The sequence below is a fragment of the Rhinopithecus bieti genome, unplaced genomic scaffold (genome assembly GCF_001698545.2).
Source record: "Rhinopithecus bieti isolate Rb0 unplaced genomic scaffold, ASM169854v2 scaffold_11941, whole genome shotgun sequence".
Classification (NCBI taxonomy): Eukaryota; Metazoa; Chordata; class Mammalia; order Primates; family Cercopithecidae; genus Rhinopithecus; species Rhinopithecus bieti.
The window spans coordinates 450,596-461,544 of NW_016807068.1; the positions used below are offsets into that span (position 1 = coordinate 450,596).

At 39.5% G+C, this 10,949-nt stretch overlaps 1 pseudogene; it reads left to right on the forward strand.

Moving 5' to 3' along the window:
- Window positions 1–8,274: 8,274 nt before the first annotated feature.
- On the forward strand, window positions 8,275–9,265 carry LOC108534629 (cysteine and histidine-rich domain-containing protein 1-like; annotated as a pseudogene).
- The last annotated feature ends 1,684 nt before the right edge of the window (window positions 9,266–10,949 follow it).

Consider the following 10,949-nt stretch of genomic DNA (forward strand, 5'->3'; position numbering starts at 1 on the left):
TCTGATGGGTTTCCCTTTTTGGGTAACCCAACCTTTCTCTCTGGCTGCCCTTAAGATTTTTTCCTTCATTTCAACTTTGGTGAATCTGACAATTATGTGTCTTGGAGTTGCTCTTCTCAAGGAGTGTCTTTGTGGCATTCTCTGTATTTCCTGAATTTGAATGTTGGCCTGCCTTGCTAGTTGGGGAAGTTCTCCTGGATAATATTGTGAAGAGTGTTTTCCAACTTGGTTCCATTCTCCCTGTCACTTTCAGGTATGCCAATCAAACGTAGATTTGGTCTTTTCACATAGTCCCATATTTCTTGGAGGGTTTGTTCATTTCTTTTTACTCTTTTTTCTCTAAACTTATCTTCTCTCTTCATTTCATTCATTTGATCTTCAATCACTGATACCCTTTCTTCCACTTGATCAAATCAGATACTGAAGCTTGTGCATGCATCATGTAGTTCTCGTGCAATGCTTTTCAGCTCCATCAGGTCATTTAAGGTCTTCTCTATGTTGTTTATTCTAGTTAGCCATTTGTCTAATTTTTTTCAAGGTTTTTAGCTTCTTCGTGATGGGTTTGAATATCCTCCTTTAGCTCAGAGACATTTGTTATTACCGATTGTCTGAAGCCTTCTTCTCTCAACTCGACAAAGTCATTCTCCATCCAGCTTTGTTCCGTTGTTGGTGAGGAACTGCATTCCTTTGGAGGAGAAGAGGTGCTCTGATTTTTAGAATTTTTAGCTTTTCTTCTCTGGTTTCTCTCCACTTTGTGGTTTTATCCATCTTTGGTCTTTGATGATGGTGATGTACAGATGGGGTTTTGGTGTGGATGTCCTTTCTGTTTGTTAGTTTTCCTTCTAACAGTCAGGACCCTCAGCTGCAGGTCTGTTGGAGTTTGCTGGAAGTCCACTCCAGATCCTGTTTGTGTGGATATCACCAGCAGATGCTGCAGAGCAGCAAATATTGCAGAATAGCAAATATTGCTGCCTGATCCTTCCTCTGCAAGCTTTGTGTCAGAGGGGCACCTGGCTGTATGAGGTGTCAGTCGGCACCTACTGGGAGGTGTCTCCCAGTTAGGCTACTTGGGGGTCAGGGACCCACTTGAGGAGGCAGTCTGTCCGTTCTCAGATCTCAAACTCCGTGCTACTCCTAGCACTACTCTCTTCAAAGCTGTCAGACAGGGACATTTTAAGTCTGCAGAAGTTTCTGCTGCCTTTTGTTCAGCTATGCCCTGCCCCCAGAGGTGGAGTCTACAGAGGCAGGCAGACCTCCTTGAGCTGTGGTGGGCTCCAACCAGTTTGAGATTCTTGGCCGCTTTGTTTACCTACTCAAGCCTCAGCAATTGTGGATGCCCCTCCCCCAGCCTCGCTGCCACCTTGCAGTTCGATCTCAGACTGTTGTGCTAGCAGTGAGCAAGGCTCCATGGGCGTGGGACCCTCCAAGCCAGGTGTGGGATATAATCTCCTGGTGTGCCGTTGGCTAAGACTGTTGGAAAAGCACAGTATTAGGGTGGGAGTGTTCTGATTTTCTAGGTACTGTCTATCATGGCTTTCCTTGGCTAGGAAAAGGAATTCCCTGATCTCTTGCACTTCCTGGGTGAGGTGATGCCCCTCCCTACTCTGTGGGCTGCACCTACTGTCTGACAAGCTCCAGTGAGATGAACCTGGTACCTCAGTTGGAAATGCATAAATCACTCGTCTTCTGTGTTGCTCACTCTGGGAGCTGTAGACTGGAGCTGTTCCTATTCAGCCATCTTGGACTGCCCCGGAATATCTTTTTCATTATTCATTTATGTAAAAATATTTATTGGCCAATCACAGTGGCTCATGGCTGTAATTTCAGTGGTTTGGGAGGCCAAGGCAGGAGGACTGCTTGAGGTCAGGAGTTTGTCACCAGCCTGGGCAATAAAGCCAGATCTCTTTCTCTACAAAAAATTAAAAAATTTGCTGAGTAAAGTGTTGCACACTTGTAGTTCCAGCTACTAGGGAGGCTGAGGTGGGAAGATTGCTTGAGCCCAGGACTTCTGGGCTATGGTGAGCTATGATTGTGCCACTGCTCTCCAGGCAGGGTGACAGAACAAGACTAGGTCTGTATTAAAAAAAATAATAATACTAAAAAAAAGTTTATTGAATGTCAGCTGTCTATCAGGTGCTTTCCTAAGCACTACAAAGTGCTTCCACTAATGCCCAGCAATATGGTATTTATTCTTTAAAAAAATTAGCAGACTGTTAGAGAAAATTAGAATTTATGGTTATTCAACTGGTAATTTAATAATTTGATTTCTTTGGGTGATTTCTAAATAAGCCTGACTTAATTCCAACAGTTACCAGGAAGTTAACAAAAGTATAATAATTTTCTTACTATATATACTGTGACACCAATTGCAGCATAGCTAAGAATTTTCCTATGTTCCCAGAAATATATTATAATTTGTAAGAGGACTATGTAGATTAAGTTTTGTTTTTGAGACAGCAGGGACATGAGGAGCAAACTGCTAGATAAAAAAAAAAAAAAAAAAAAAAAAAAAAAATGCCACAGGGGACCACACACGACGACATTATTAATTTATTGTATATATTTCTATATAAATACATTTTGATTCTTTTTGTTTATCTGGCCTTGATACACAATCTCTTGGAGGATTGAGGCATGCTTTTCAATTGAAAATAAGAGGACAAAATGGCAAATTGAAACTATCTACTTAGATAATTTTCTTCCATTATACCATCCTCCCAAAGTATTTCTTTGTTATAGTGTTTTCACTCTGTGATGATCCTCTTCCTCCACCAGTTTTTCTTTCTTTTTTTTTTTGTTAAAGTAAACTATACTCCTGTGCTCTTGAAGAAAGAAAAGAGTAGACCAAACAGAATTGTTGCAAGATAAAGATCCTTATTTGGTCATAAAAATACCAAAATGATGAAATATGTATTAATTAAATATTTAAAAAAGAACACATGCTTTTCAGGTTCTTATGCTCAGGAATTTTAATGAGTTAAATTTCATTAACTATGTTGCTGGGGAATTAGGTGACTAAAATAGCACGGAGACTCAGGAACAGCATGAAAGTGAAATGTATTGTTCATTTTTGCTCATTTAGAGTTACCACCTTGTTCCGAGTTCCTGGTCCTTGAAGAGCTGTTTTAGGCTGATCTGAGTCTCATTTGTCATAGGTATTTCAGCACTGCTTTTTAACCAATTGGTGTAAAAATTAAAGATTCACTTCAGAGGAAGTTAATTTTATGATATTCTGTCATTGATTGTCTTTAATGTTAGTTTCATAAAATTATAAATTTTATTACTTTTTAAAAATAAATATACAAAGTAGAAATAACCAAGGAATACAAAAATCTAAGAGGACACAAAGCAGAGAATATTTCATATGACTCTCCTTAATTCTTAATCTTTCTACCAGGACTTCAAAGATTCAGAACACAAAATACATTGCTCTGCACTTGAGGAAACCTAGATCTCAAAGGTGAGATTGCATTTTCCACCTCCTAAAACAAGATCTAACAACAAAAAATGAAAAAACTGGGTGGAGAATCTTCCTAAATGTTTTTTCCCTGAAAATAATAATCAAAGTTTAGTATTTGGTTTTGTTTCCTTTGATCTCCCCCTGAAGGATGTTGCTGAGGCATGTATGTTGAGTCTGACCCACCTGAAGAGTCTTTGGGAGTGAAGGGAATAGTTAACTCTGGTAGACAAAGAAGAAAGTTGATATTAGCTTTAAACATCGGATGCCTCAAACATTATTTAGCTCTCAACCTGGCAGCTTGTCCTTTCTCCTAGTTAAGTAACAGTACCATCATCTGCCTGTTTCTGCTGAAATCTTTCTTCATGGGGATTTCTTCTGTGTTTGTGATAGAAATTTGCATTGTGTTTAACCTGAGAAGTAATTCCCATAGGAGGTTTAAACTATGATATATCTGATAAATAAATTTTAAGGCAGTAGAGTTTTCTATGCTAGTTAAATTGAAATGCTTCAGTTGTGCTTTTTGCGTATTTCTTTCTCTAACAAAATTTGACCATCTAATTTTTCCCATTGTTCGGATAGCAAATACCCATAATGAAATATGGCAGGTGTATAAGAAGAGGGAGCTTAATTTATTATAAAGTGAGACTTTTTTCTTTTCACACATTTCTAGCAAGAAGCAATTTGGCCTGCTAAACATATACAGCAGGAGAAACAAGGACTTCTCTGCTGGGCTTGAAAACATTACAATGGATATGTCAGGACTGTAGGCCTGGCAATTTAGTCCTTACTGCAGAAAATTTTATTGACAGTGTTTACCAACAACTTGTTTTCAAGTGAATTATTTTTGTTTTTTTTCCATTTAAAGTTTTGCTTAATTTGTAATTTAAATGACATCAGAAATAAGAATAAAGGCCCGGCGCGGTGGCTCACACCTGTAATCCCAGCACTTCGGGAGGCCGAGGCGGGTGGGTCACCTGAGGTCAGGAGTTCGAGACCAGCCTGACTAACATGGTGAAACCCCGTCTCTACTAAAAATACAAAAATTAGCTGGGCTTGGTGTCACATGCCTGTAATCCCAGCTACTTGAGAGGCTGAGGCAGGAGAATTGCTTGAACCCAGGAGGCAGAGGTTACAGTGAGCCAAGAGTGCACCATTGCACTCCAGCCTGGGGAACAAGAAACTCCGTCTCGAGGAAAAAAGAATAATAATAATAATAATAATAATAGTAATAGTAATAATAAAGCTCTTACAGCACTTTCCACAGCTTTGGGTACCCAGCATCTTGGTGATATTTCCAGACCCTGCACTGAGGGAGGGTGGAACAGAGATCACATTGGGGCTCGGGGTGGGGTGGGGAGAGTAGTGTTGAAATGGTCACTACACAAATAGGGAAGATAATGTGGGAATGTGGTGCCAAGACTCCCAGTACCTTTTCTAACACTTGCACAAAAGGATTTATCTTCCCTTTCTTTAGAAGAAATCCACATATTTTGTTTCCAGTAACTAAAATCTGCTTCATGTAAAAACAGCTTCAAATGTCCACTTACACTGTTTCAGAAAAGCAAAGTAGAGAAACATCAGATTTTCCTTACGGTTTTACATTCTACGTATTCTTCTCTATTTTTTTTGTGTGTGTGTGTGGGGGAGTAGGGTGGAGGAGAGTGGGCCCACCAGCTCTCCTCTGTTAACTTAAGAAGAGTTCCTCTTCACATGTGTTTCAGCTCTTTGTAGGTACTTGACTTATGCTGTTGCTCATCTCTGAATTTTCTGAACGGACGTTTGTGACTAAAGGTCTGATAACTCTGTCCAGAAGGAAGTGATATCTACTAGTCCTTGCTAGGGGCCTGTGTGGAAGAAAATGCATCTTTTTGTCTATGGCTATTGAAGACCAGGAGTTGTTGTCATGATTACAGGCTGAATCTTTCAGTTAAAAATTAGTAGGCTGTAGCCAAAGGAGACAGAATTTGTTAATTTTTTTTTCTTACAGAGACAGAGTTTTGCTCTATCACCCAGGTTGGAGTGCATTGGTGCGATTACAGCTTACTTGCAGCCTCAAACTCCTGGGCTCAAGTGATCCTTCCCACTGAACCTTCCAAGTAGCTAGGACTACAGGTATGTATCACCATGCCCGTCTAATTTAATTTTTTTTTTTTTTTTTTTTTAAGTACAGGTATCCCCTATGTTTCCTGGGCTGGTCTCGAACTGGGTCAAGTGATCCTCATGACTCGGCCTCTCAAAGCGCTGGGATTACAGGTGTGAGCCACTGGGCCCTGCCAGGATTTGTTAATGTTTTGATTTCTCAACTAGTGTTGGCAAGCTTGGAATGGAAAGTATAAACTTTCAATTTTGCGTTATAAAGTCTTGTTTCTATCAGTAGCACTCTCATGTCTTGGTTTCACTATTGACTTTGTCTCAGAAGCCCTAGACTGGGGCAGCCTGTTTCTTGACTGATACGCTTGATGTCAAAGGATACGACACCAGTCTGTCAGCAGAGCTCTAGCAGCTGCCTCGATACCATGACCATGTTTGTAGAGAACGCTTCAGCCTTGCCTGCTCATACACATTAGTAACGTGATAGTCTTTTCCATCTGTACAGAAGAGCTAGAATATTCCACCAAAGTTGTGAAACATGAATTTAGCAAAAACAAACAAGAAAGAAGACAAAACACAAACCATAAACCTTGTGTGGTCTGGAAAAGGGAGAGGGGTTGGTGAGGTAGAGATAGAGTTGAACATGTGTGAAGTTTCTGAGGAGGAACCCTGTGTGCTCTCTGAAGGAGGGGGATAGAATCCCAGGAAGTATGAGTATCTGTCCTGTAATCAATTTCTGCCTGTGTTAAACACAAGGAGGTGTTTCATGATATCATGAAGATCTGATGCCACTAAGAAAGAAGGACCGTAAAACATAGTGTCAAAGGGTAAATGGTCTGTTGTAATTTTGATTGCCCTGAGAGGCGGCATGGAAGAGCTGCCAGATTTTCCCATGTCCTTGAGAAGGGCACAGTTTTAGGAGAGAGAGAGACAGAGAGTCTTGGTAGGCCTGCAAAAGTCTCATATTCTTGATGAGAGACACATAGAGGAAAAAGGTGTGGACCGTAAGACCAGAGATGTGTGGGAAGGGAAGGAACTCAGTGAATGCTTGTGTGGACTGTCTTCTGAGCACCGAGTGCGATCATAATCTCACTAGATGGCAGCAGAGTGTAGGGTCCAGGATATGAAGGGACAATCAGTTATCTCCCCTTTACCCCCAACTCCATATTTCTCACCACTACTCCTTGCCATGACCCTCCTTCGGGAGCTTCTCTGCCATCTCTGGGAGAAAGGCAGAATGTGACAAACTAAATTGCTGCGTTTAACCTGGAATGATTGAGTTTACTCTTAAAGCAGTACAATTTTGTTTTCTGCTTTTGAATGTATCCTGCGGCACCACCAACTCCTAGAATTGTGCAATGTCTAATTCCTTAATAAATTCCCCATTTTATGTCACTCATGGAGGTTCTGATTCTCTAATTGAACCCTGATGGTTCTAGAAGTTGAGGTTTGTAATGGTTCTAGAAGTTGAGGTTTGTAATGGTTCTATGAGAACAAAATCTTAAGGATGGTTATTGTGAATTGGTTCTGGATTATCTGGAATTGGTCCTTGGATGAGATTAAATTGATAGGCAGTAATAACTGTGTTTGCATTGGTAAGGAGGACACTTGTTTACAGCATATAATGGCAAAGCAGTTACTTATCATCTGCAGACACCTGTAATCCAATGCCCATATAAGGCAAAACTTTCATTTTGAGCAGTCATAGACAACTTCAGGTCCTTTCCCTTTAGGTGGGGAATATAAAATCCTGAGCTTACAATTTTTTTCCCTGAAGTTCTCCAGCTCATCTGGAAGCAGTTAAGTCATTCCTTTATACTCGGTATATTAGGGTGAGTAACCACCCTTATTTGTCTAGGACTGAGGGGGTTCTTCAGATGCTAAAACTGAGTAAGTCCTAGGTAAACTGGGATGAGTTGGTCACCTAACTTATATTCACTGAATTGTTTTATGACACCATTGGCTTGATTAGACAAATCAGAGTCTTCGAGGACTTGGCAGAATCAGGGACGATGATTCATACCATGTCCCCTCTTAATTTGTATCTTCGGCCTGTTGAGAAGACAGCCAGAGCTTGGAGAATAACACTGGATCACTGTAAACTTAACCTGTTGGTGACTCCATTTACAGCTACTTTTCTGGAGTAGATTTTGTTATTGGAGAAAACACCTTCTCTGGCACTTGGTATGCATTTATTGACCTAGTGAATATTTTTTCTTTATACTTGTTAATAAAGACCATCAAAACCAATTTGCTTTGAGTTAGCACCTTCACTATCCTACACCAACTACCTATATCCGCTCTCTAGCCTTTTATCATCATTAGATCAATAAACTGTTTCCGTAAAGGACAAGATAATAGAATTTTAGACTCTGCAGGCCTCATAAACTTTACCTCATTTTCCTCCTCCGCCTTTATGTCCTCCTCCTTTTCCTTCTTCTTCTGAATGCTTTAAAAGTGTGAAAACTAGCCGGGCATGGTGACTCACGCCTGTAATCCCAGCACTTTGGGAGGCTGAGGCCGGCAGAACACCTGAGGTCAGGAGTTCAAGACCAGCCTGGCCAACATGGTGAAACCTCGTCTCTATTAAAAAAAAAATTTTGTAGTTCAGAAGCTGGCAGTCTCTTCAGTCGTCAGACTGGTGCTAGCGACACGGGAGTGGCTAACACATCCTCTTGCCATTCCCAGTGTTTGGGCCTTGCCTGTGATGGTGGGAAAAGAAAATGGCCTTGCTGTGCTACAACTGGGGCTACGGTCAGTGCTTCGATCCTGAGATCAATTCTGATGATGCTTGCACGTACCACCCAGGTGTCCCAGTCTTTCACGATGCATTAAAGGGTTGGTCTTGCTGTAAGAGAAGAACAATGGATTTTTCTGATTTTTAAGCATTGTAGGCTATACAAAAGGTAGACATAATAGTGAGAAGCCACCTGAGCCAGTCAAACCTGAAGTCAAGACTACTGAGAAGAAGGAACTATCTGAATTGAAACCCAAATTTCAGAACACATCATTCAAGCTCCTAAGTTAGTAGAAGCAATAAAAACGCCAAGCCCAGATGAACCAATGACAAATTTGGAATTAAAAATATCTGCCTTTCTAAAACAAGCACTTGACAAACTGTCATCAGGGAATGACGAAGATAAGAAAGAAGAAGACAATGATGAAATTAAGGTTGTGACCTCATGTAAGAATGGAGGGTGTTCAAAGACATATTGGTGTCTAGAAAGTCTAGAAGAAGTCTGTGTATGTCAATCTGGAGTACCTATTTTCCATGAGGGGATGAAATACCTAAGCTGTTGTAGAAGAAAAACTTCTGATTTTAATACACTCTTAGCCCAAGAGGGCTCTACAACAGGGAAACACATGTGGACTAAAAAGGATGCTGGGACAAGAGTTGTTCCATGTAGACATAACTGGCATCAGACTGGAGGTGAAGTTACCATTTCAGTATATGCTAAAGATTCACTTCCAGAAGTTAGTTGAATAGAAGCCCATAGCACATTGTTAAATGTGCACATTGTATTTGAAGGAGAGAAGGAATTTGATCAAAATGTGAAAATATGGGGTGTGACTGATATAAAGTGAAGTTATGTAACTACGACTGCAATAAAGATTGAGATTACTATGAGAAAAGCTGAACCGATGCAGTGGGCAAGCCTTGAACTATTTGCAGTGAAAAAGCAGGAAAAGCAAAAAGATGACCCAGTAGATTGAGTGGGAGGTGGGAGGAAGGCTATTACGTATTTCAGAATTCTTAATACTATGTGAAGTGGTGACTTGCTGTTGAAATCTTTTGTTTTGTTGTGGTGTTACTGAATCTGGCATTTCAGGGTTAACATTAGGTTCTTAAAAGCCAAAGTCAGTTTGTCTTTTTGTGCCTCTCATCTTTCTTTTGTGGTTTGTAAGATTGATTGTTCATTTCTCCTTACTGGTAGGAACCATAGTTGTGTCCTGTACTTGAAGAGGCTGGAACATAGCCCATAACCATAATTGCAGTATTTCTTTACGTTTCTCTGTTAAGAAGATAAATATTAAGGAACATGTTTTTACATCTTTCTATTATTCCATAATCAGTAAAGCAAGATGAAATGTCAAATTTTAATCAGGTTTTTATGGATTTGTGTTCTTACAGTACTCGAAAATATTTAAGGAAGAGATGAAGCTCTGCAGTTTTTTCTACATGGGATGATTACTTTTTTAAGGAGAATTAATCCTGAGGTAGTGTAGTAACTAAAGGGGAATATATGAATTGTTTAACAAATTAGAATTTGTTTACACCTACTTGAATTTTTAAATTACATCAAAACTTACATTACTTGCCAAGCAGTGTGATGTAAGAGTACAGGAAACATAAATAAGAATACAGAGATATCAATTTGGTTAAAATTCACCATTTTATAAGACTAAGCAGTAATCTTAAAAATCTCTTTCCTGAATATTTAAATGTGTTTGTATGGTGTTATGACTAAATTGTTACTGATTTAGAGACTAAACCCTCTTAAAACTGTTAATTAGTTAAATATAAAAAAATTATATGTATCTTGCTTCCCTGATGGAAAACTGTATAAAATTGTAGACTTAAAAGGTTTGTGGAAATACATTAGGATATCGGAAAACTAAATATATGGACCTGCTTTATGACTATCCACTACATGTCAAATAAAATAGCTTAATTCTTTTGAAAAAAAGTGTAAAAACCATTCTTAGCTCCCAGGTTGTACAGGAACAGGTTATAGGCCAGATTTGGCCCATGGGTCATACATAGTCTGTCAATCCATCTAGCCCACAAGTCAGTGAAGTAGCTAATATAACGTCCAATTTACTGACAACTGGGATCTCAGAAGGATCAGCTTGCCTGAGGTTTCACAGAGAGCCTGAGGTTACACAAATGTATTATCTTGGATTTTAAAATGTTCCCATAAGGTTCCAAACCATTTACTCTTTCCATTGTTCTAATTCCTACCCAGACTTTCTCTTTCATGCTGATGGCTTTATTTTATTTTCGTGGAGTGATCCTAGGAAACAATACAACTTGTTGACTGATTACTATTAGAGAGAGAATGTCTCACCATTGATTTCAGTAGAACTGAAATCATGGTATTTGACTGATATTTTCCACGATTTTGTTAATTAATTGAACAGCTATTTATTGAAGATCTATCATGTCTTAGAACTGTGGTAGGATTTGGAGCTATGACTGTGTATAAGACAGACTTGTTCCCTCTGCTAATAGAGATTACTATCCTGCAGAGAAAATAGAGTTTAAGCCAATAATGGAACAACAAAAGACATTACAGTTGTGATAAATGCTGCAAAGAAGAAGTCAGGTTGCTGTGCCTTACTAGTAATATTGCTATCTAATCAGTCAACTTATACAGTAAGGGGAGGGTGGATGGGG